The sequence below is a fragment of the Danio rerio genome, chromosome 25, assembly GCF_052040795.2.
Source record: "Danio rerio strain M-AB ecotype USA chromosome 25, GRCz13ab, whole genome shotgun sequence".
Lineage (NCBI taxonomy): Eukaryota > Metazoa > Chordata > Actinopteri > Cypriniformes > Danionidae > Danio > Danio rerio.
Genome location: NC_141045.1, coordinates 7955476 through 7979937, shown reverse-complemented (window position 1 = coordinate 7979937; position 24462 = coordinate 7955476). Strand labels below are relative to the sequence as shown.

General features: G+C 36.6%; 1 long non-coding RNA gene across 4 annotated transcripts in view; it reads right to left on the bottom strand.

Annotated features, from left to right (window-relative positions):
• Nucleotides 1-2251: 2251 nt before the first annotated feature.
• The window catches only part of LOC147830780 (uncharacterized), a 227584-nt gene continuing 205373 nt past the window's right edge, over nucleotides 2252-24462 (bottom strand). For 3 of the 4 annotated variants that reach the window (XR_015526073.1, XR_015526072.1, XR_015526074.1), the window contains one exon: nucleotides 4861-5272. This is a non-coding gene — a long non-coding RNA (uncharacterized LOC147830780). Of the gene's footprint in view, nucleotides 3003-4111; nucleotides 4233-4860; nucleotides 5273-24462 lie in introns of those variants that run through there. The other variant, XR_015526075.1, reaches the window with a different exon arrangement.

Below are 24462 nucleotides of genomic sequence, written 5' to 3'. Positions count from 1 at the left end.
GAGCACCACCTGAACAGCCAGCGTGTGTTTCCAGGAGTGTAAACAGAGAAGGATAGTGTGTGTGTGTGTGTGTGTGATCCTGAATCACCCATCAGCTCCAGAGCTCATTACCCTACAGCAGATCAATGTGAAGAGCAAAGACATGCACCGATGAATATGTATCAGAAGAGCAGAGCGAAGCAGCCTCCACTCACTCCACACACCGCTCTTCAAACACGAGAAACTCAATCAGAAAACAAACACACTTGCAGAAACGTCACAGGTTTTTCACTAGAGTTGCATGAACTGTAAAACCTGATAAGTCCAGATTACTCAAAACATTTGAGATATGCTAGTAGAACTTCATTTTTTGTAATATAATGTTGTTTGAGACAAATGAGGTGGCACACAGGTGTCTCCTATCATAATTGTGATTATTATTGGTTGTTGGTTGGTATAATTTGGTATTATTTGGTATAATTGGTTGTTTCTGGTTGGTTGCTGGTTGCTCCGCCCCCTTATATGGAAAGCAGAAGCTCATTTGCATTTAAAGGTACACACACAATGTTTCCAGTATAAACACAGCTAAACAGGAATTGAACATGACTACATTTCATGAGTTTCACAGTAAACGAAGTAAATAATACATTTAAATTGTGGTAAGTTAGTAGTAAGTTTTTACTTTTGCTTACTTTTTACTTTTTTACTTTTGTAATGCAACAATGTTTGAGACTAGTTGGGTGGTCCACAGGTGTCTCTTTTCACAATTCTAATTATAATATAACTTGTTTTGTTGTTTTTGTCAGAATGGTGTATAAAGTCTCTGCCCCCATCTGGAAAGCAGAAACTCATTTGCATTTAAAGGGACACATGCAAAGTTTCCATAAACACAGCTAAACAGGAATTTAACATGACTACCTTTCTTGAGTAAGAAAAGGTAACATTTTGCAAACAATATTTTAAGCATCATCATGGTATAATTAACAAATTACCTCAAAGGCAGCTTCAATCTAACAATTTGGCTTAGAGAAAAAGAAAAAAGGTTATAAAAATAAGCTACTTAACTTTCAACTAAGAAAATAGTTAAAAGTCACCATGAAACGGAAGTTTGTCCATTTTTGTCATGACATACTGTAGATCCACTTGAAACTGTCCTGAAATAAAAAAAAATGTAGGGTGGTGCATGATTTTGTTATTTTGGTAGTTGAAAGAGGAGTGTTGCTAACAAAAATGAAGGAAAGTTGATGAATGGACGAATTTAGAGCAAAAACGAGTCACCCACTGATAGCCCCGCCTAGAAAGACTAATAGCCCTACCCATTACCTAGTACTGATTGCCCCACCCAAAAGCACTGATAGCCAACCCTAAAGGACTGACAACCACACACTAAAAGACTGACAGCTCCACCCTGAAAAACTGATAGAACCTTTAAGGACTGATAGCCACACCCTTAAGGCATTCCATGTGACCAGGAAGTGAAGAAAGTCGTTTCGAAAGAGGAACGGGACTAATGGGAGAGTGGTGCTAACCAAAAGAAGCGAAGTTGATGAATGGATAAATTTAGAGCAAAACCGAGTCACCCACTGATAGCCCCACCCTAAAGTACAGATAACCACACCCTAAAGGACTGAAAACCATGCCCTTGAGGACTGACAGCCACGCCCCTACTGAAAAAAAGCTGTTTAAACCAGCCTAGGCTGGTTGGCTGGTTTTAGCTGGTTGACCATCCTGGTTTTAGAGGGGTTTTTGCCATTTCAAGGCTGGTTTCCAGGCATTTCCAGCCTGGTCTTAGCTGGTCAGGCTTTGATGAAGACCAGCTAAAACCAGCTTGACCAGCTTAAACCAGACTGGTCAAGCTGGTTTCAGTTGGATTTAGCTGGTCATTTTCCAGCCTGACCAGCTAAGACCAGGCTGAAAATGCCTGGAAACCAGCCAAAACCCCTCTAAAACCAGGCTGGTCACCCAGCTAAAACCAGCCAACCAGCCTAGGCTGGTTTTAACTGTTTATTTTTTCAGCAGGGCACCCTGTAAAGGACTATTATCTTCGCCCTGAAGGAATTCCCAAGCGACCATGAAGTGAAGGTCATTTCGAGAGAGAGACAGGGTTAATCGGGGCCGGGTTGGTTGCTAACAAAATGAAGGAAAGTTGACCAATGGACAAATTCAGAGCAAAAACGAGTCACTTACTGATAGTCCTCAGCATAAAGGACAGGTAACCTCACCCTAAATGACTGATAGTCCTGCCCTGAAGGCATTCCATGTGACCAGGAGGTGAAGAAAGTCGTTTTTACAAAATAATGAAGTGCACAGGTACATCATTTATAACAAGCATTACTATATACACATACAAATCAGAGAGTAAAGAGTTAATTTTGATTTCATGCTGACTATGACACTAGATTTAAAGAGCTATTCACCCAAATAGATTTTTTTGGTCATCATTTAATCAGCTATTCAAACGTATGACATTTTTCTGTGGAGTTTTACCTCGTTTTGTTGTTTCAGGGGTGTCAGAATAGAAAACTACAGTCTCCGCCCTCTTCTGGAAAGCAGCAGCAACTCATTTGCATTAAAAGGGACACACACCAAAATATGGGGCTAATTTACAAGCTACAAAGAATGATCAATAGGGTAATTTGAGCAGAAACTTCACAGACACTTTCTGAGGGACTGAATTATAGTGTAGAAATGGATGCAGGTGCCGCTGGCGGACGCAGGGGAACTGAAGTCCTATCGGTTTCTCCCAGTCTCTGAGAGTCGCTCCAAATGGGCCGTAATGAGACGTTGAATGCTGTCGGACCCCAGACTAGAGCTGTGTGTGTAATCTCATGGCGTGCTGAGGCCGATCTGGGCTTTATCTGGCGTGAAGCAGTCTTTCCTCAGCAATCTCACGCACACGGCTTGATCATCCGACAGCAATTAATCAGGCCATCCTGCTGTATTACTGCTCATTATACTGCACCAAAATCACCACTGAGAGACGGCAGAAGGTGCACTTCCTAGAGGAGCAGCCTTTACTTGTTCTTTTTTATAAAAAATAAGAAAATAAACATTGTGGTTATATATTCATAATATTATTTATATTTTGAAATTATAAAAAAATGAATAGAATAAATAAAAATACCAACATAATTGTAACAATACCAACAACTACTGTAATAATTATTATAAAACATTATCAATTAAACTATTAAAAAGTAAATTAAGGTAATATGACTATGAAAAAAATCTTATGATATATATGTTTCTGTGTTTCTGTGTGTTGTTTGCATGTTCTCCCTGCTTTCGCGTGGGTTTCCTCCGGGTGCTCCGGTTTCCCCCACAGGCTAAAGACATGCAGGTGAACTGGGTAGGCTAAATTGTCCGTAGTGTATGAGTGTGTATGAGTGTGTGTGAGTGTGTGTGAGTGTGTGTGTGTGTGGATGGGTTGCGGCTGGAAGGGCATCCGCTGCGTAAAAACGTGCTGGATAAGTTGACGGTTCACTCCGCTGTGCGACCCCAGATTAATAAAGGGACTAAGCTGACAAGAAATGAATGAATAAAATAATTATAAAAATAGTATGTATCAAATGATTATTAAATATAACAAGATTATTATTTATTATTATTATTATGATTATGGTTATTATGATACAACAAAAAACAACCCAGGCTCAATATTGTTACGTACCCTTATACACATGTCTGGAGAATTTGATATATGTCTAATATCTCTTGCAAGTGCCATTCGCTATGTTTATTTATTTATTTTTTGGCAGATTTTGTTTTCACAAATCCACCAGACTACACTTTTTTTTAGAGCTAAAAATTCTCTCACGAGTGCCATTCGTGCCTGTTGTTTTTGTGTACCGTCGACTATTGACTGACTGACTTACTGACTGACTGACTGACTGACTGACTGACTGACCCACCGAACGACCAACCGATCAATCCCCCACCCACACCCTTCCCTAAACCCAATCTATTATGATTTCAAAAAGCACAGATTAAGCCACCCACCCCCTCTCCTAAACCCAACCGACAGTATTTTCAAAAACAATCTAGTAAAAGAAAAGCTCTTGCGGCCTTTTACCATGTTTTCACCCTGTTATTTACTTGTTCATTTTATTTTTTGCTTCTGTTTTTGTCTTACCTGCTTTTTTGACAGTCAGTTCGGTGAACTCTCTGCATCTCAAATTCGCTTATGTATGCGACCAGCTACTGAGCCAACTGACAACAGCGGAAATGCCGTCCACATGGAGGTGGGCAGTCAGCTGGTAGCGCGAAAAGAAACAGAAGGTGTTGACAGCGTCATACCCTGAGCCTATGTTGCCAAAAACAACAAATTATTATTATTATTACTATAATAATAATAATAATAATAATAATAATAATAATAATACATTATATAAAATCAAAATGTGAATATATGTGAATAATAATAATAACAAAAATACACAATTACATTATGGTTATCAATACAATATAAAGAAAACAAATATATAAAATATATTTTAATACTTAAATAAAATAGAATAAAAACACAAAATATGTGGCTAAAAAGAAACAATGACTTAGCATATAATAAATAGCTATACCTATAAGGAAAAAATCTATCTATCTATCTATCTATCTATCTATCTATCTATCTATCTATCTATCTATCTATCTATCTATCTATCTATCTATCTATCTATCTATCTATCTATCTATCTATCTATCTATCTATCCATCCATCCATCCATCCATCCATCCATCCATCCATCCATCCATCCATCCATCCATCTCTTATATTATTATCATCGTTGTAACAATTATAAGAAATTAATATGAAAAAGTATTGGTGTATGATATAACCACAGCAAAAAAGAAGGGAATACAAAATAAATAACACAAACTAAATAAAAGAATAATTCATCACATTTAATTATGCACTCTGTTAATTAATCAAGCCGTAGCGCTGCGGTTGCAGTTCATTATTCTACATGTAATCATGCGTAAACGCGAGCAGAAGGTGCATTTCTTGGAAGGAACTGGATTATTTTCCGCTGGCGTAATCTGGCGGTCGTCAGCAGACCATAAGCGGACGTGTTGTGGGTGGCTGGAGGGCATAAACGCCGTCTGTCCCGTGTCTCTGCACCGTCCCGTGTGTGAAACAGGCCTCGTGTGACTCAAACTCATTGAAATGACAGAGCGGAGCCTCACCTGAAGCTCCAGAGGCCCTGAATGATTTATTCGGCAGTCGCAGCGGGTCACAGATGGGTTACAGACGGGTCAGGATGGGTGAAATGGGCAACACTGACTCCACGTGGACCTGAAATACAGACACAACTGGATTTGAGCCAAACATTAGGGGATTTACATACTTCTGGAGGCAATGAGAATTAAAAAAAAGTGCTGTATGTGGTGAGCTGGATGTGATTTTTCCTTATGTCATATCTAAAACACATGATTTATAACATGGTTAAATTTAATATTATTGTGTCCCCATAAGGTTGCAACATTAAACAAATTATTATTATTATTTAATTTAATTTTTGCTATTTAATTTTTTTAAAACTAAAAAATACGCATCTACTGTCTAAAATAAAATAGAATTATGAAAAACATGACTAATGTTGTTTTGATTCATGAGTAAATGACTCAAAATATTTATAATCAAATATTGTGAACACTAAAGTAATTTTTTTAAGCAAATGACTCTTTTGAACCAGACAGTTTTGGAGAATCAAAAATGCAGTTTGATTAATGAGCAGTGACGTATTTGAAGGAGATCTTTTTAGTGATTCAGAAACAGACAGTGTGATATTATTTATATGCTTAAAAATTATGTAACTGTAACAAAACGAACAAAAACACATTGCAACCACTGTACTACGATTCATAAGTAAATGATTCATTATGACAAGTGGAGTCTGACTAACGGGCAAATGACTCATCATGTAAACTGATTTATTTGAATGAATTAAATGTTACACTGTGTTGAATGAATTAAATGTTACACAGTTTAGGCAAAAAGAACAACAAACTCATCCACTGTAATATGATTTGTGAACAAATGACAATCAACCAACCAATCAATCAAGAAACCAACCAAATGAAACAATCAATAAACCAACCAATCAAACGATCAAGAAACCAAACCTATCAAATGAATCAATCAATCAAGAAACCAAACTAATCAAATTAATCAATCAATCAAGAAACCAAACCAATCAAGAAACCAAACCAATCAAGAGACCAACCAAATGAATCAACCAACCAACCAATTAAACAATCAAGAAACCAAACCAATCAAATGAATCAATCAATCAAGAAACCGAACTAATCAAATTAATCAATCAATCAAGAAACCAAACCAATCAAGAAACCAACCAAATGAATCAACCAACCAACCAACCAATTAAACGATCAAGAAACCAAACCAATCAAATGAATCAATCAATCAACCAACCAATCAAACGATCAAGAAACCAAACCAATCAAATGAATCAATCAATCAACCAACCAATCAAACGATCAAGAAACCAAACTAATCAAATTAATCAATCAATCAAGAAACCAAACCAATCAAGAAACCAACCAAATGAATCAACCAACCAACCAATTAAACGATCAAGAAACCAAACCAATCAAATTAATCAATCTACTAACGGGCAAATGACTCATCATGTAAACTGATTTATTTGAATGAATTAAATGTTACACTGTGTTGAATGAATTAAATGTTACACAGTTTAGGCAAAAAGAACAACAAACTCATCCACTGTAATATGATTTGTGAACAAATGACAATCAACCAACCAATCAATCAAGAAACCAACCAAATGAAACAATTAATAAACCAACCAATCAAACGATCAAGAAACCAAACCTATCAAATGAATCAATCAATCAAGAAACCAAACTAATCAAATTAATCAATCAATCAAGAAACCAAACCAATCAAGAAACCAAACCAATCAAGAGACCAACCAAATGAATCAACCAACCAACCAACCAATTAAACGATCAAGAAACCAAACCAATCAAATGAATCAATCAATCAAGAAACCGAACTAATCAAATTAATCAATCAATCAAGAAACCAACCAAATGAATCAACCAACCAACCAACCAACCAACCAATTAAACGATCAAGAAACCAAACCAATCAAATGAATCAATCAATCAATCAACCAACCAATCAAACGATCAAGAAACCAAACTAATCAAATTAATCAATCAATCAAGAAACCAAACCAATCAAGAAACCAACCAAATGAATCAACCAACCAACCAATTAAACGATCAAGAAACCAAACCAATCAAATTAATCAATCAATCAAGAAACCAAACCAATGAAGAAACCAATCACAATAATCAACAAATTAACCAACCAACCAATCAAGAATCCAAACCAATCAAGAAACTAATCAAATAAATCAACAAATAAACCAACCAACCAATCAAGAACCCAAAACAGAATCCAAACCCAACCCAACCAAAGAAACCTAACCAATCAAGAAATCAATCAATGAATTATTCAATCAAGAAACCAAACCAACTAAGAATATAACCAACCAACCAACCCACCCACCAATTAATCAATCGAGAAACTTAATGTATTTTCATTCATTAGCAAATTACTGTACTCTTACGAACTGGTACATTTTAGTGAATCAAATACAAATATTATGAACACCAAAGTAATTTTTTTGAGAAATCAACAAAATCAATCAATTCATAAGTAAATGATTTATTATGACAATTGGAGTCTGATTTACAAGCAAATGCCTTGTGTAAACTGATTCATTTTAGTAAACGAAATATTACACTGTGTAGTCCAGTTTATCCAAAAAGAACCAGCCATTTTATCCAATCAACCAACCAATCAATCAAACAATCAAGAAACCAAATCAATCAATAAATCAATCAATCAATCAAGAAACAAACCAAATCATTAACCAATCAACCAACCCATCCATCCACCCATCCATCCATCCATCCATCAAGAAACTACATGTAGCCTGATTCATGAGCAAATGACTCTTATAAACTGAAGTTTTTAAGAATCAAAAATACAGTCTGATTCATAAGCAGTGACTCATTTGAAGCAGTTCTTTTTAGTGATTCAGATACACACACTGTGATATTATTCATATGCAAATGACTCTTATGAAACTGTAATTTTCAGTACAAAACAAACAACAACAACAAAAACATTGCGAGCACTGTATTCATAAGCAAATGATTCATTATGACGAGCATAATCTAGTAAGCATTTTAGTGAATCAAACACAATTTTGAATTGGGGACAAATGACAGTTTAAACAAATAATTTTTACCATACAGGACAACCGGGATTGTCCAATTCATGGCCATTTAGGCACCAAACGACTCTATGAACCAAATCATTTTAGTGAATCAAATACATTGTATAAATCTGAATTTTGAACAAATGACTCTTTTGAACAACTTCTTTCCAAACTGTCCAAAACATATGCAACCAGTGTAGTCCAATTCATGACAATTCATGGATAAAACGACCCCTATGAACCAAATAATTTAATGAATCAAATATATACTGTTGAAGTCTGACTTTTGTACAAGTGACTCATTTAAATAGTTTCTTTCTAGTTCATCAAAAACATACAGGGCAACCAGTGTGGTCTAATTCAGGCACCAAAAGACTCTAAGAACCAAATCATTTTAGTAAATAATGTGTAAATCTTTTGAAACAACTTCTTTTTAGTTCATCAAATTCATACAAGGCAAGCAGTGCCACTTCATCCTCTAAAGAACTCTTATGAACCAAATCGTTTAGTGAATCAAATACATACAACCATTTAAGTCAGGATTTTGAACAAATGACTCAACCAGTTAAGCCTAATTCATGACAATTGATGCATTAAATGACTCTTATGGACCAAATAATTGAATAAATCAAATATGTACTGTAGTTTAAGTCTAACTTATGAACAAGTGACTCATTTGAACAGTTTCTTTCTAGTTCAACAAAAACATACAGGGCAACCAGTGTAGTCCAATTCATGGCAATTCAAGCACAAACTGACTCAATGAACCAATTATTTTAAGTGAATCAAATACATTAGAATTCTGAACAAATTACTCTTTTGAATAAGTTCAGTAGAGTTGCTACTATTTTAATCAGCATGTGTATTTTCAGCGAAACAGACAAAATAACTTAATTCTCCAGCTTTTGATGTATTATGTAACCACACTTCAATCTGATTGGCTCGCAGGAAAGTTGCACAAGGACAAACCATGATCGAGGAACACGTCCTACTTGGAGAAAAATTGCATGAACATCAACATCTATACAAGCACAACCCGCTTCTGTCACTCACCACAAACAACAACAACAAGAACACGAGCCAAAGCCAGGCTGCAGCTCCATCAGAGACATGTGAATGTGGCCTGTTGTTGAAGTGAGCGAATGTTTGCTGACCGGCCCTCGGTGTCCAGCAGGAGAGAAGCTGACAGACAGGCTGCTGCGCTTTCAGTCTTTGAGCCGAGCGCTTGGATTACTGTCTCTCGCTGTCTGACACACACTATGGGGATCGCTGGCAAATCTATATTTAGACGGTTTGCCATTACATATTCATGGATGATTCAGATGCCTGAAGTCTCCGGGTAGATCTGAAACTTTACACTCCAATCTGTTTCCTTTGCTTTACTTTTCTGAGCGTTTGCGATGGATGTGATGGCATCGGGGATAAAAAAAAAAAACAGATACACGAAGCAGACGTAAGGCTGTATGTGAGTTTCAGGGAAAAAAAAAAACACTGTGATGCTTTTCAGTGGGAAATGTAAGGAAGGGTTTGGGGACAGTTAAAGAAATAGTTTACACGTGAAAATTGCATCATAGTTTACTCTCCTTCATGTCTTTTTTAGAGTCCGTTCTATTTTCTGTGAATCCATAAGTATTTTTAACGAATGTTTCAACCTTTTTATCCCACAAATTATAAGTATAATTAATCAATCAATAAATCAATCAATCAAGAAACCATCCAAATAAAGAAAACTATCAAATGAATCAACCAATCAATGTACCAACCAATCAACCAACCAATGAATTAATCAATTAATTATTAAACTATCCAATCAAGAAACCTAACCAATAAAAAAAAAAAAACCAAATCAATCAATCAATCAATCAATCAATCAATCAATCAATCAATCAATCAATCAATCAAATCAATCAATCAACCGACCGACGGACGGACCGACCGACCAACCAAACCAATTAAGAAACCAATCAATCAATCAATCAATCAATCAATCAATCAATCAATCAATCAATCAATCAATCAATCAATCAATCAATCAAACCAACCAAGAAACCAATTAATTGAATCAATCAACCAACCAACCAATCAAAAAACCAAACCAATTAAGAAACCAATCAATCAATCAATCAATCAAACAATCAATCAAGAAACCAAACCAATCAAGAAACCAACTAAATGAACCAACCAACCAAAAAACCAACCAACCAACCGAATGAATGAATGAATGAATCCATCAATTAATCAATAATTCAAGAAACCAAACCAATCAAGAAAGTAACTGACTGAATGAATGAATGAATAAATAAATCAATCAATCAATCAATCAATCAATCAATCAATCAATCAATCAATCAATCAATCAATCAATCAATCAATCAATCAATCAATCAATCAATCCGATCAAGAAACCAAACAAATGAATCAACCAATCAATCCACCAATAAACTAATCAACCCACCAACCAACCAAACAAATGAATCAATTAATCAAGCAACCAATTACATGTATATATTTAATTTATTAGCAAACAAGTGTCCACAAAAAACCTAAACTGCATCAAAATCTGTAGCCGAGTGGTTTAGCTGTGACTCCAGACGCTCTTGATTCCTCCAGTTGTTTAGACTCGGGGTTTGTGTCTCTGACAGGGTCTGGAAATCTGCTGGCCGATGACAGTCTCATAATTGGCACTCAGAAACAAGGCTGTCATGACAATTGAGTGGCAGCCCGTCTGTTGAGGCCACAGGAAACGTACAGCTTTATTCTGAAGGACACAGAGCAGAAAGAAGCTGCCTTTGGATACACCGCATAATTGACTTTCAATATTTTTTTATCCACACCCCATGATGCTTTGCGTGAGTAACTTCGCTAAACTGTAAACAATCAGTGAAGTCACGAAGGTACAGTGTATAGAATATGTATTTCCTGCAAACAGATAGCTAAATATATGCGTCTTGTGTTTTACTGATGACATCACCCATGCATAGTCGTCGTTGACTCGAATTTAATAAAATAAAAGTCGACTTCCAAAAATCTGAAGTCGTTCAACCCCTAGTGAAAAGCAGCTGTCTGTTATTAGAGTCATATAGAATAATAGAATAATAATAACTATAATAGTAATAATAATAATAATCTCTCAGAATTAAAAGTGTCTGTACCTTTAAGTCTTCGAGGTGCAAATGATTTTACATCAGCTTATCAAACTCTATATCAATGGAACAAGACAAAAATAATGACTTTGGGGCTTTGGATTCTGACTCATTTCCATTTTTTGCCACCTTTAACCACTCATTATAATTACATGCACTTTATCCATTCAATTTCATTGGGACTAAAACAATAATTAGTCTTTTTTAAAAAGTATATAAACTGAAAAGAATTGAAATCAGTCAATTTTACTGTTAAAATGCATTATAAAAATGATAGATTTATATATTATTAAATATATTATTTTTTAATTATATGTTATTAGTATTATACATACATATATAAAAATACAGTCAATTTTTTTTCTTCTTTTTTAAATATTTCCCAAAAGATGTTTAACAGAGCATGGAAATTTTCACAGTATGTCTGATAATATTTTTTCTTCTGAAGAAAGTGTTTTATTTTATCTAGAATAAAAGCAGTTATTAGTTTTTTAAACACCATTTTAGGGACAAAACTATTAGCCCCATTAAGCTATATTTTTTCTTGATAGTCTACAGAACAAAACTATTATGTTTAGAAATGTGCTGAAAATAATCTTCTCTTTGTTAAACAGAAATTGGGGACAAAAATAAATTAAATAAGCGGCCTAGTAATTCAGGGAGGCTAATCATTTTGACTTCAACTGTATATATATATATATTACACTAAAATAATAACATTATAATGAATAGTATATACATTCATAATAAAAACCAAATGTTAAATTGTTAATATAAAACATCGATACCCTGAGGAAGGCAGTATCTTGCCAAAACGCAGAGGTTTTTTTTAAGGTTAAGCCATGTAAATAAAGCCTTTTTAAATTTTCCAAATTTTTCGAGTGCCTTGGACTGATTTTTGTAGTTGTTTTAATGAATCGTTTACCCAAAGAGCACCGACCAAATATTTGAGCTACCTCTGAGCGCTTTTTGTTTGTTTTTGGATTAAAAATGACTACATTTAAAATAAAATAATTGTAAATAAAATGTTGACAAAAAGATATAGTAATGATGATGATAATAATAATAATAATAATAATAATAATAATAATAATAATAAATAGAAAATAATAATAATTATTATTTTACAAATACATGGGCAAACAAATCTTTAAAATGTAGCCCTCAACACACCCACACACACTCTGTGTCTTTTTGATGAATGTGTATTGCTCACTTTTGATAATCTAATCCTTTCTATATGCAAAATCCCTTTCCCCCCCTTAAATATTTAGTTTAACTCTCAAGTGAAAAAGTAATGCATTATGAATGCTTGCTGACTTAATATATGTTGTATAATGTTAAAGAATATGAACATTGTGAACCCAGTTCATATCCTTGTGATTCATAACATGCTACAAAACATAATACTAAAACCCTTCTTCTTCCCCTATAGAGTCTGAATGGCATTGATTGAATCACCTCAATGTTTTGATGGTCACTTATAAGTGTGGATGAGAGCTTCATGCTTTGATAATCACGCTCTCGGATTCAGGATTGATTGATTCAGCTCATTTCACGATAACATTCACAAAGGAAAAGAAGAGTTAAATCTGTTCAGAAGAGAGCCATTAGTGCTGGCTGTAAATGCAGCATCTGTGGTTCGTTTCTGCTGATTCTGAAAGCTCTGAATGACGCTTACACAAGTCATAAACATGCTAGACTTGCGTAGCCAGACTTTAGACTGTCGTCATGAAGTCTGGAAAGCTCCGATGTCTTTTTCTGGCCAAGAGCTTCCCACTTACTGAGGAGCTGACCATCTGACTGAAGACAAAACCTACGTCATGTGGAGGAGCCAGCAGAGAGCAAAACTGGAGCACTTTCAAGCTTTTATTACGTTTGTAATGATGCTTTGGGATGGAAAGAAACTGGTCTACACAGGTCTCATAGTTTGGTTTGGTTACGATTATCATGCCATTAATTCGGTTCAATTCAAAATTTTGGTGCATCACTGTGCATTGACGATGCTTTCCATAAACAATTTGATATTTTACTCAGCACCACAATGATTCTTGTATTAAAATCTATAATTTATAAATATATTTCTATATTATTTGTAACAACTTTGTCCTTTAATACAAGCAGTCAGATATTTGAACCTTTAATTTTACCTGCTCAAAAGAATGTATCAAACAAAACTAAAGCACATGCACAGAACAACATGAGCATTTATAACAAATAAACTAATGTAAATATTATCCCGCTTGCTTTTTTAGCATTGTTGAGCAAGTTCTTAAACGCCTGTAACTGAACACACACTCAACAGAAACGCCCCATTCACACGGGGCGTCAGCGTCAACGCTTCCCTTTCACTTTGAATGGGTGACGTCAGGCGTTGCCGAACTGCATTGTGGATCCGTCAGCGCTGCTTCAGAGGCGTTGCTCGCTGCAGAAGTTGGGACTAGCTCAAGTTTTCAAGCGCCGACGGAAGCGTCAGCCAATCAGATCGCTGTATGCAAATACACCAGCTAGACAGTGGCCTATTGCTGACTGAATTTCATTGGCTCACGCTTCTTTGACGATCGTTTCAGCCCCAACTTCAGACACGCCTTCAGTCAAGCATTGACGCTGAAGCCTGTGTAAATGGGGCGAAAGGGCTGCGATTGGCTCTAAGTCAGCGCGGCTCTAGTGCTGTTCAACAAACAGTGACACAGACACTGATGTTAAACAGCCACAGCGATCAGTTGAGCCATTATAGGCGACGACGTGGTGGAGAAAACTCACTGTGTAGATTTGCTTGTGTCTGGATCCACAAGTGACATTATTGATGTAGCAGCCTAGAGAAGAGATAAAACATAACCTAACGAACATGCCAGCAGGTCAAAGGGGCCACAGAGAGTAAGAGAGAGCCTTTACAGCTATATTTTTTTCCTAGCTGGGTTCTGATGACCTTCCCTGTCAGTGAAAGACTGTCCAGCAAACTCAAAAGCATGAATTGTGCACATCCCTCGACGAAGTAAGCTACCGCCATATAACGCAAATGCAATAAAATGACGTCAATACATAATAACCGGATGTTATACCAAATTGTTCGCGTCTGCATCGTGGTCCACCAATTAGTGAACCAGTTTTGACACTCCTATACATATATATATATACATATATATACATATATATATATATATATATATATATATACATATATATATATATATATATATATATATATATATATATATATATATATATATATATATATATATATATACATACTCACATACTGTATATACAGTTGAAGTCAGAATCATTAGCCCCCTGTATATTTGTCCCCCAATATACACAATACACACAGTGGGAAAAAAATGAGTGTTCAGCATGTCCTCTTTCTTCTTAGAAAACATATTTCTAAAGGTGCCATTGACTTGAAATTGTTGGTACAATAGTTGGTACAAACCAAATAATCCATATATGTAAAAAAAAACAAATCCAATCAGTTTACAAATGAAGTTATGTGTAATAAAACGAAATGACACAGGGAAAAGAGTATTGAACACATGAAGAAAGGAAGGTGTAAAAAGGTATGGAAAGCCGAGACAGTAACTGAAATCTCTCAGTAGTTCTTCAGCAACCCTCTGCCCTTGTAAATTGCCCTCTGTCAGTGTAAATTAACATTAGCCGCTTCAGATCGACATCTATATTACCAGGATGATGAAGATAAAACCAGGCTGGACATTGTAGCAAGACATGTTTTTCCAAAACACAGCCAAGGAAACTCTCAAATGCTTTCAGAGGAAGAAAATCAAGCTGTAGAATGGCCCAACCAATCACCTGACTTGAATCCAATTCAAAATACAAAATGAAGATCAGATTTGACGGATGAATCCCACAGAACCATCAAGATTTGGTCAAGATTTGGATGAGCAATGCATGTGACTTCATTCTCCATATGAGAGGCGTCTTTAAGCTGTGCAATTTAAACAGAAATTGTGAAAAAAATATACAGGAGGGCTAATAATTCAGACTTCATCTGTATGTGTATGAGTGTGTGTGTGTGTGTGTGTGTGTGTGTGTGTGTGTGTGTGTATGTATAACACAGAAGCGTGGGAGTCGCTGACTTTGGCAATGCATTTACAGTTTAGGTGTTTCTCCATAAGCGTTTAAGAGTTGCTGAATAAAACTCTGCATTCGGCTGTTTTTAATGAAAGCTCTCTTGGCCCACTTCTTTCCCCCCTTCAGCATCTTCAGCTTAAGCTCAAGGATCAGACTGACATGAATAAATAAAGAAGCCTCGGGACACAAGAGTCTTTTCCCACCCGAAAAAATCCCTTCAGCTCCAACATCAGCACAGACCCAGCGAAATCTCAAACACTCCAGACATCTCGGGCCTGCGGAGGAGCCCGTGTTCTGCCCGAAATGAGTTTCTGAGAAAGTCACCCCTGAATTTCGCCGTATTTAAATACTGTACATTTACACCCACGGCTCTAAAAAGATGTTTCAGTTTAATCGCCTGCATATATAGTTGATATTAGGTTAACGGCAGTTCTCTGAAAGGTTACATAAACAAACCACCTCCTTCTGCGCTAATGTGATGCGGAGGGATAGGAGACTGAAATATTCTCTTTATAAAAAGAGTCGATCTTTTGGAAGCATCCAGGTTTGCACTACACTAAAAATACCACTGAACCTCCTCTTCTTTAGTGTGTGGGATTGTGGGTAATATTAATCCAGGCTATGTGCAGACTCAAGAATCCATGGAAAATCCATTCAGGCAACTTAAGTGTAGTATAGAATATAGATAAGCATATATACAGTTAAGCATGCACTATTCATCATTTGATTCTACAGTATACACTGTAAAAAATTCCTGCTGCCTTAATTTTTGGCAACACAGGCTCATTGTGAAAATGTAGCCCTGTATACATTTCTTTAGAGTGCAAATTATGTATCCAGAAGTAAGATTGGCTGCATTTCGTCTTTAAAACAAACACTACAGGGCGGTATGATGCCACTGATGGCTTTTGTTTCTTTTCCAACTCAGGCTCATTCTGAAAATGTACTTCTATATACGTTTTTGGAGAGAGCCAAATATTTTCCAGGAGCTACATTTTTTTTTTTTTTTTTACAGTTTTTGTTTCTGCAAATCCACCAGAGGCTGTTGTGTTTGTTTTTTAAGATCTCAAATATTGGATGAGTGGTATTCGCGCCTGCTGTTCTCAAGTAAATCCACCAGAGGCCGCTGTCAACTTCCTGACTGACTAACTGACCGATTGACTGACCCATCCTCCTCCTTCCCTAAACCCAACTAATAGTTTTCAAAAGCAATCTAGAAAAAGAAAAGCCCTTTGCCTGGTTTTTACTACGTTTTCAGATTTTACCACATTCTCAGCCTGTTATTTACTTGTTTATTTTATTTTTTGGATTTTGTTTTTGTCTTGCCCGCTTTCTTGTTTTTCACGAGGGCTTTTCTTTCTTTGGATTTTCAAAGCACTTTTGGATGGGTTTAAAGAAGAGGGTGATCGGGTCAATCGGTGCTTTTGAAAACATCAGGATTGGTCAGTCAGTCAGTCAGTCGATAGCGGCCTCTGGAGTATTTATGCCAAAACAGCAGACGTGAATGGCACTCGCAAGAGTAATTTGGGATCTGAAAAAGCATACAACATGGTGTCTGGCAGATTCACAAAAAAAAAAAATAAAACTGCAAAAAAATGTATCTTCTGGGACATATTTTGCAATCTCCAAAAATGTATATAGGGGTACGTACAATAATGAACCTGGGTTAATTTTTCTAGTAGAACCAAAATGAACTCTGCTTGTAATCTTAGTGCATCTAGTCAACTTATATCAATCAAACTGGCTAAAAACATTTTAAGAGTTCCCACTTATGTTTTGCGTTAATAGCAGGTTTGGCATGCTGTCCCGGGAGAAAACCCTGATCTCGGAGATACTTGAGCCCAAGGTTCCCGCTCAGTCAATAAGCATATAAGGGGACCCCAGATCAGGTATGTCTCGAGAGCTCGCCCTTAGAAAAGGGAGGAGAAGAAGGAGATGGGGTGGAAGGGGGGATTCTTCCAAAACGAAGCTAAAGCAGTAGGAAGAAAACGATACATTTATAGTAAGCTTGGATCATTCTGATTAGATTATTATTGATTACAGATGAGGAGCCAGTTGTGCACAATCATATCACCTGCTCCAAAAAGTTAAACTTTGCATGACTTAAAAATGTAGTTTAAACCTGATTAACTCGTTAAAATAAGTTGAAGTTGCAAAATAAAAACTAAATTTTTAGTCAAGACTTTGTTATTTCGATTTTTTACAGTGTAGGGATGCAGGTTCACTGGTTATTATTTTTAACAGTTCTCAAAAATATGTCATTTTAAAAAAAGGTTTATGTGACGCTTTTTTAAAGATGTAGTTCAGAATATTGTGGCGGAAGCCGTCAAACTCAAGAATTGAAGATTATTAAAACAAACTCTTTTTTTTTTTTTTTTTACATGGATTAACTTCCACAGATAAATCATTCACCCTAGAGAACAGCAATGTCTGCTAGAAAAATAAACATTGCAATTTTATTTTTATTTCAAACAGAATTTTATAAGCTATACTCGTAAACATATCCATGTAAAACAATAATTAATGTTGAACTTACTCTTTAAAGTACAAAATGAAATCGAAATGAACCAAATTGATTTTGTTAGCTCACATTCGTAGTTTGTAGTGAACAATTCATCTGTGAATTTCATTTAAAAAAAGTTTGCCCTTTGGATCTTTAATTAAATTATAAAAAATGTATTTCCTGTTTGTTTTCTGATAAATTGTCAGATTACGTCTGAGCGTATTACACGTACTACGCGTAGCTAACATTTAACCATGCCTCTCGAACTGTTTTGACAACAAACAGAAATGGTGAGCAGGAAGAGTCTCTTGTAAAAACTCATTTCCCCTTATCTTTCTGAATGAAATGCCAACTTTACTACATCCAATCAGCTCGCAGTAGAAAAAATAAAGCCACGCCCACAGTTTTCTCTAATTAATATTCCATTTCTCTAGGAACTGCGTCACAATACGAAAGAAAAAATAAAAGTCGCAGCTTCCGGTTCATGCGGACTTTCAGAATGCGTCCCATTTGAAACGAATCATTGTTAAACATGCACTAAATTCAGTGGGTTTCTGAACCCGCACACACAACGTCCTACATAAACACAGCTTCACAGGACAGAAGTGAAAAGACGCAGAGATTGGAGGAGCTTAGCTGAGACAGATGGAGAGCTGGCCTGCAGGAACATCGCTCTCTGTGGGAGTCCAGCCGCTTTTACAGACTCGCTTTTGGCTTCGGGAGACAGAACGATTCCTCAGGCGTTCGATGATCCTCCATCAGCCGGCCCACACACACTGCATTTTTTTTGTCCAGCATTCCTTCATTTGGACAGTCAATAATGCAGAAGACGCTTTACTGAGCAAACACTTGCAGCTCTGATTGGTGGAGATTGGTTTTGAAGTTGCGATTGCGTAATTGGATCTGGATTGTAATCAGGTTGCCGTCGGATCCTGCATTCACTAATGCATTAGTGCCCACAAAGAGCAGGAAGCGGCACAGAGAACACATTCAGCCTGAGGAAAACCCGGCACACCAGTGACTGCCAGACATTCAGAGGTGGGAACAAGCGCTGGAACGGAGACAGAGATCAGAGAAGGACAAGCTGGAGGGCACAGCTGCATATCGGAAAGACTGAGAGAAAGAGTGAGAGAAAATCAGAGGAAGAGAAGTGGGCTGAAATGCCCAGTGAACATTGTGCTAAATATTCCCTGCTGAATTCCACATGCTTAGTCTATACATTTTTAATAACGTGCATATATATATATATATATATATATATATATATATATATATATATATATATATATATATATATATATATATATATATATATATATATATCCCACCGGTCCTATTAGCAGCCAACCCGCATTCAGTTGGAATCGAACCTGTGATTCTTTGCATGACAGTCGGTTGCTCTAACAAGGAGGCTAAAAACCATGGCCTCTAGCATCTGTTGCTAAAGCATTTTTAGAGGTCAGAAGAGTGAGGTCTACTTGTGTAACACTTCATTAGCTGGCCTACATTACACTTAACTCCCCAAACCTCACTACCATCCCGGACGAGCCCCCACATGTAACCCACCAGTCCTGCTGCACCTCAACCGCACTGAGCTGGGATTGAACCGGCAAGTCTTTGCATGGAAGTCGGTTGCTTTAGCAAGGAGGCTAAAGAGAGGTCAGAAGAGTGAGGTTTACTTGCATAGCACTTTGCTAGCTGGCCTCTGTTACATACATAGAGTTGAAGTCAGAATTATAAGCCCTCCTATTAAATTTGAATTACTATATATTTTTTCACCAATTTTGGTTTAATGGAAAGATGATTTTCTCAACACAGTTCCAAACATAATAGTTTTAATAACTGATTTCTTTTATCTTTGCCATGATGACAATACATAATATTTGACTAGATCTTTTTCAAGATACTAGTATTCAGCTTAAAGTGACATTTAAAACTAGAACCGCCTTATAGGGTCAATTTTCCCCATCACTGTAATTCAAATGCACATAACAGACCTTTAGTAAAACATTCAAGCCTCCCAGTCATCGACTTTTACTCAAATTGCCTTATTTACAATTCCCAGATTTTATTTGTCTAGATAAAAATCTATTAAAAAGTGGGAAATTTTTACCTATAAGAGCCAACGTGGGTCAAATTTATACACTATAAAAAATGCTTGTATTTATGCACTGCTTATGTTTCTTACCAATGACTTTTATTTTCAATTTCACTCACTGAATTGGTGGTTATAATAAATTAATAAAGTCACAATGACTAAAACAGGCGATTTGAGAGTCTGGAGAAATCAGTTATGCATCAGAGTATGATGGCTCAAATATAGATGTTTTAACCTATGAATGTTTAAACTTTACTGGTGTTGTTCTCCTAAGATAATCTTGTTATCCTGAAATAATCATTTCATGAGTTCCATCCCATTGCATTTCATGCTCTTCAGTGTTTGATCTCTCAGCAGTGAATATTAAACCACACTGAACTGAACTAAACTGAAATTGAACACTGAAAACTGAACTGACACTGTTTCAATTTACTATAATCTTCTATGTGAAGCTGCTTTGACACAGTTTACATTGTAAAAGCGCTATAGAAATAAAGATGAATTGAATTGAATGAGTCTTGACACTTTTTGTTAACAGTGAAATAGTCTGTTTTTTTTTCGCAATTTTTTAACAACATTTGTGCTCGGTAAAATTTACCCGCACTGGCGTTTTAGGTACACAGGGATGTCCGGCAGTTCTAGTGTTAAAGGCTTAACTATGTTAATTAGGTAAGTTAGGGTAATTAGGTAAGTTATTGTATAACGATGGCTTGTTCTGTAGATAATCTTAAAAATAGCTTAAGGGGGCTAATAATTTTAATCTTAAAATGTATTTTAAAAAAATTAAAAACTGCTTTTAGTCTAGCTGAAATAAAACAAATAAGACTTTCTCCAGTAGAAAAAACATTATAGGAGATACTGTGAAAATTTCTATTCCCTGTAAAAAATTCTGAAATATTTGAAAAAGAAAGAAACAAATTCATAGGAGGGTGAATAATTCTGACTTCAACTGTATTTTCTTTGTTAATTTTGGCAAAATATGTCCCAGATAAGTGTTTGAGAGGTTTACTGAGTCTCATCTTGATCCAGAAGTTGAGTGTACATGAGTTCATCTCAGGTCTGTATTCATTCTTCCATCTCCAGCAAAGCTCAGCTGTCGTCTCCTGGCCGGAGCAGTAAAGTTCATACCCCAATGCCTTTGCTCACGGCACTTGCAGGAATGTAAAAGCCCTGATAGAAATCATAATTCACGCTTTTGCCCCATTACTGCCAGCCTTTTCAGGGCCACTGAAGAGCTTAGTGGCTCTTTTCTCCTGCGGCACAGAAGCTACACTCACAGTCTCTTTCTGCAGCACCAGCGGCTCAATCTCGCACTTTCTTCCTCGTTCCCATTGTCCATCTCAAACCAAGCATGACTGATAGAAAGATCATCCAGTCCTGGTGTAGAAATGCCAGCGGCTTTTGTTGGAGGTTAAGAGTTCATTCGTGTTCCAATCAACCGTTCTACAAATTACATTTTAAATGAAACCTTATTTGCATTTTCTAAAGTAAAAACCATTGATTTTAAGTGTAAGGGAGAAATAAATCAAAGTAATTTACTCACCTCTCATGTTGCATTAATCTAGTCAAACTTTATAAAAAGCTGAAGCTTGAAGAGGCGATGCAGTTGGTCGCCTCACAGCAAGAAGGTTTCTAGTTCGAGTCTCGGCTGGGTCAGTTGGCGTTTCTGTGTGGAGTTTGCATGTTTGCATGGGTTTCCTTCGGGTGCTCCGGTTTCCCCACAGTCCAAAGACATGTGGTACAGGTGAATTGGGTAAGCTAAATTGTCCATAGTGTATGAATGTGAATGAGTGTGTATGGATGTTTCCCAGAGATGGGTTGCAGCTGGAAGGGCATCCGCTGTGTCAAACATATGCTGGGTAAGTTGGCAGTCCATTCCGCTGTGGTGACCTCAGATTAATAAAGGGACTGAATGAATGAAGGAATGAAGCTTGACGAACATCCCGGACGAGCCCCCTCTCTCCAAATGTTTCATGCTATATTAAACAGAGCACAACTATACTAAACGCAGACAGGCAAACCAGAACAGGTTAATAAGATGTAGTTTTATTATCTAGATGTCCAATGTTTAAAATATGATGGTCTTTCTCCAACGTTTGTGATTTCTTCTAGTCTAAAGAAGGTAGTATTTTAAAGTTGGGGGCTCGTCCGGGATATAAACCTAGGACTTTTCTAATTAAAAAATAAAAATTGCTTATTATCATGTCTAACTTATAAATGGTTTGACCAAAGATGTACGAAAAATGATCAGCCTCTTTTAGAATAATATCTAATCAAACTAATCAACAACATCCAGCCAATCAGGGTTAAGTGTTATTAAAAAACAAAATGGTGTGTTACAGAAATTAAAGTGCAATCGTAATTGAAAACAACACTGATGTTGTTTTTCTCCCCAATGCAGATGAAAAACAGAAGAAAAAACTCCACTGTAATCAAATCAGTGCCTTAATGTTACAAATATGCAAATCAGAATGTTAAACCAAGCTCTAGGAACCCAACAGCTTTTTAGGAATAACCAAAATGTATTATTAATAACAGGTAAATTATGAGCAGTGTGAAACTAGGCGCAAGAAAACCCATGATTCCATTCACCTGACCCAGGGTGAACAATTCCATGTGTGAAAAGCCCTAATGAAAAATGCCTGTAATCACGCAGAGAGGCTGTGGTGTGGGTGGCAGTGGAAATCATCACTTGAAAGCTTAGATTTGATTAGAACGTGTCCCTTTACCTTTTCTTAAAAACCTTCAGGGTGATATTAGCCGTGGACTAAAGCTGCTGTCCAGAGCCATTGGTTTCTAATGAAATATATTGACCTACATTACACAGATCTGTGTGCGCTTTTTCGAATGAGCGCAATATTTCACAAAAGTCCACTGATAAAGAAACATATTACCAGTGGCCATAATTGAGCTAAATTTCATTTATTCTGGGCTCTGTGTGCGTAACTTATCTCTATTACGACAAAGCTGTCTGCTGTGATTACTACCTAACGCGCCGGACTTTATCTCACGCTCCACATACTAATAGAATTATCCATCATTTCATTCACAAGTGGTCAAGGCAAATAAATCTACAGTATGTTGCATGTACAGTCCGAAATGTTCAAATAACGTAATCTGATTTACAGTTTGTGCACGTTGAAGCAAGCTCGAGTAATACTGAAGAGTTCAGATTGTTACAGAATTGAATTAAATCTTTGAAAGCACAAATTCATATACATGGCCAACCACTGAACACACTGTAAACAATACTGGGTTCCACAATCAGTTTGTGTTGGGACAACATGTAGAAATTAAGTTAATTAGTTTTTACAAATTTAAGTGGATTGAACATAACAAATTGAAGTTGTCCTCCCCCCCAAAAAAACTCTTAAATTGTGTTGTTTTCCACAGCCATATCAACCTGCAGCCAAAGACTGGTTACTCACTAAACTTAAGCAGGGCTGAGCCTGGTTAGATGGGAGACCGAATGGGAAAACTGGGTCGCTGTTGGAAATGGTGTTTGTGAGACCAGCAGGAGGTGCTTAACCTGTGGTCTGTGGGAGTCCTAATGCCCCAGTTTAGTGAAGGGGACACTATACTGTTAGTAAGTGTCGTGTCGTCTTTCTTATGAAATGTAACATGGAGTTCCTGACTCTCTGTGGTCATTAAAAATCCCAAGGTACTTCTTGCAAAGAAGTAGGACTGTAACCCCAGTGTCCTGGCCAAATTCTCTCCATCGACCCTTAGCCATCATGGACTGCCAATCATCCCCATCTATTGAATTTGTGTGTAAATGGACACATGTACATTTTGAGTTTACTCGCTTCATTCGCGTGTTCATTTCAATTCACAATAGATTTGGATTCGCATCATGGGCAAGCCTTCTGTCCGCCCAAGTCATTTCACTCGGCAGCCATCTTTAAAATGCCTCTTGGGCAGTATGCTTGGGCATTCTGTTTGATTGGGGAAATATCAAAATCTCCAAAATTACTAGCCAAGCTCATGATCACATTTCATATTACGAATAACAAATACAGTTAAACAACAACTGTCTATTTAATTTCATTTCTAAATGTTCGTATCACACAAAATCTGCAGAAACTCACGTCTGGTCCGAGCCCCTCCCCCAGAAAATTGTGATTCCATAGCGATCCCTTATTGGCTCCTATGCTAGAAGGCTGGCTTTATTTGCCATATACCGACCGCTAATTGGCTCCTGTACCAAAAGGCTGGGCTTCATCTTGTGTATTCTGTAGTCTTTGCTTAAACACACACCTAAACACACCGTCATGCTGAATCACAAACTATTTTGCAGGTGCAATACGATTTAGTTCAGTGTACAATCATTTTAAACCATTTAGGAATCGAAACGTATTTTAATTTCTGTGTGCA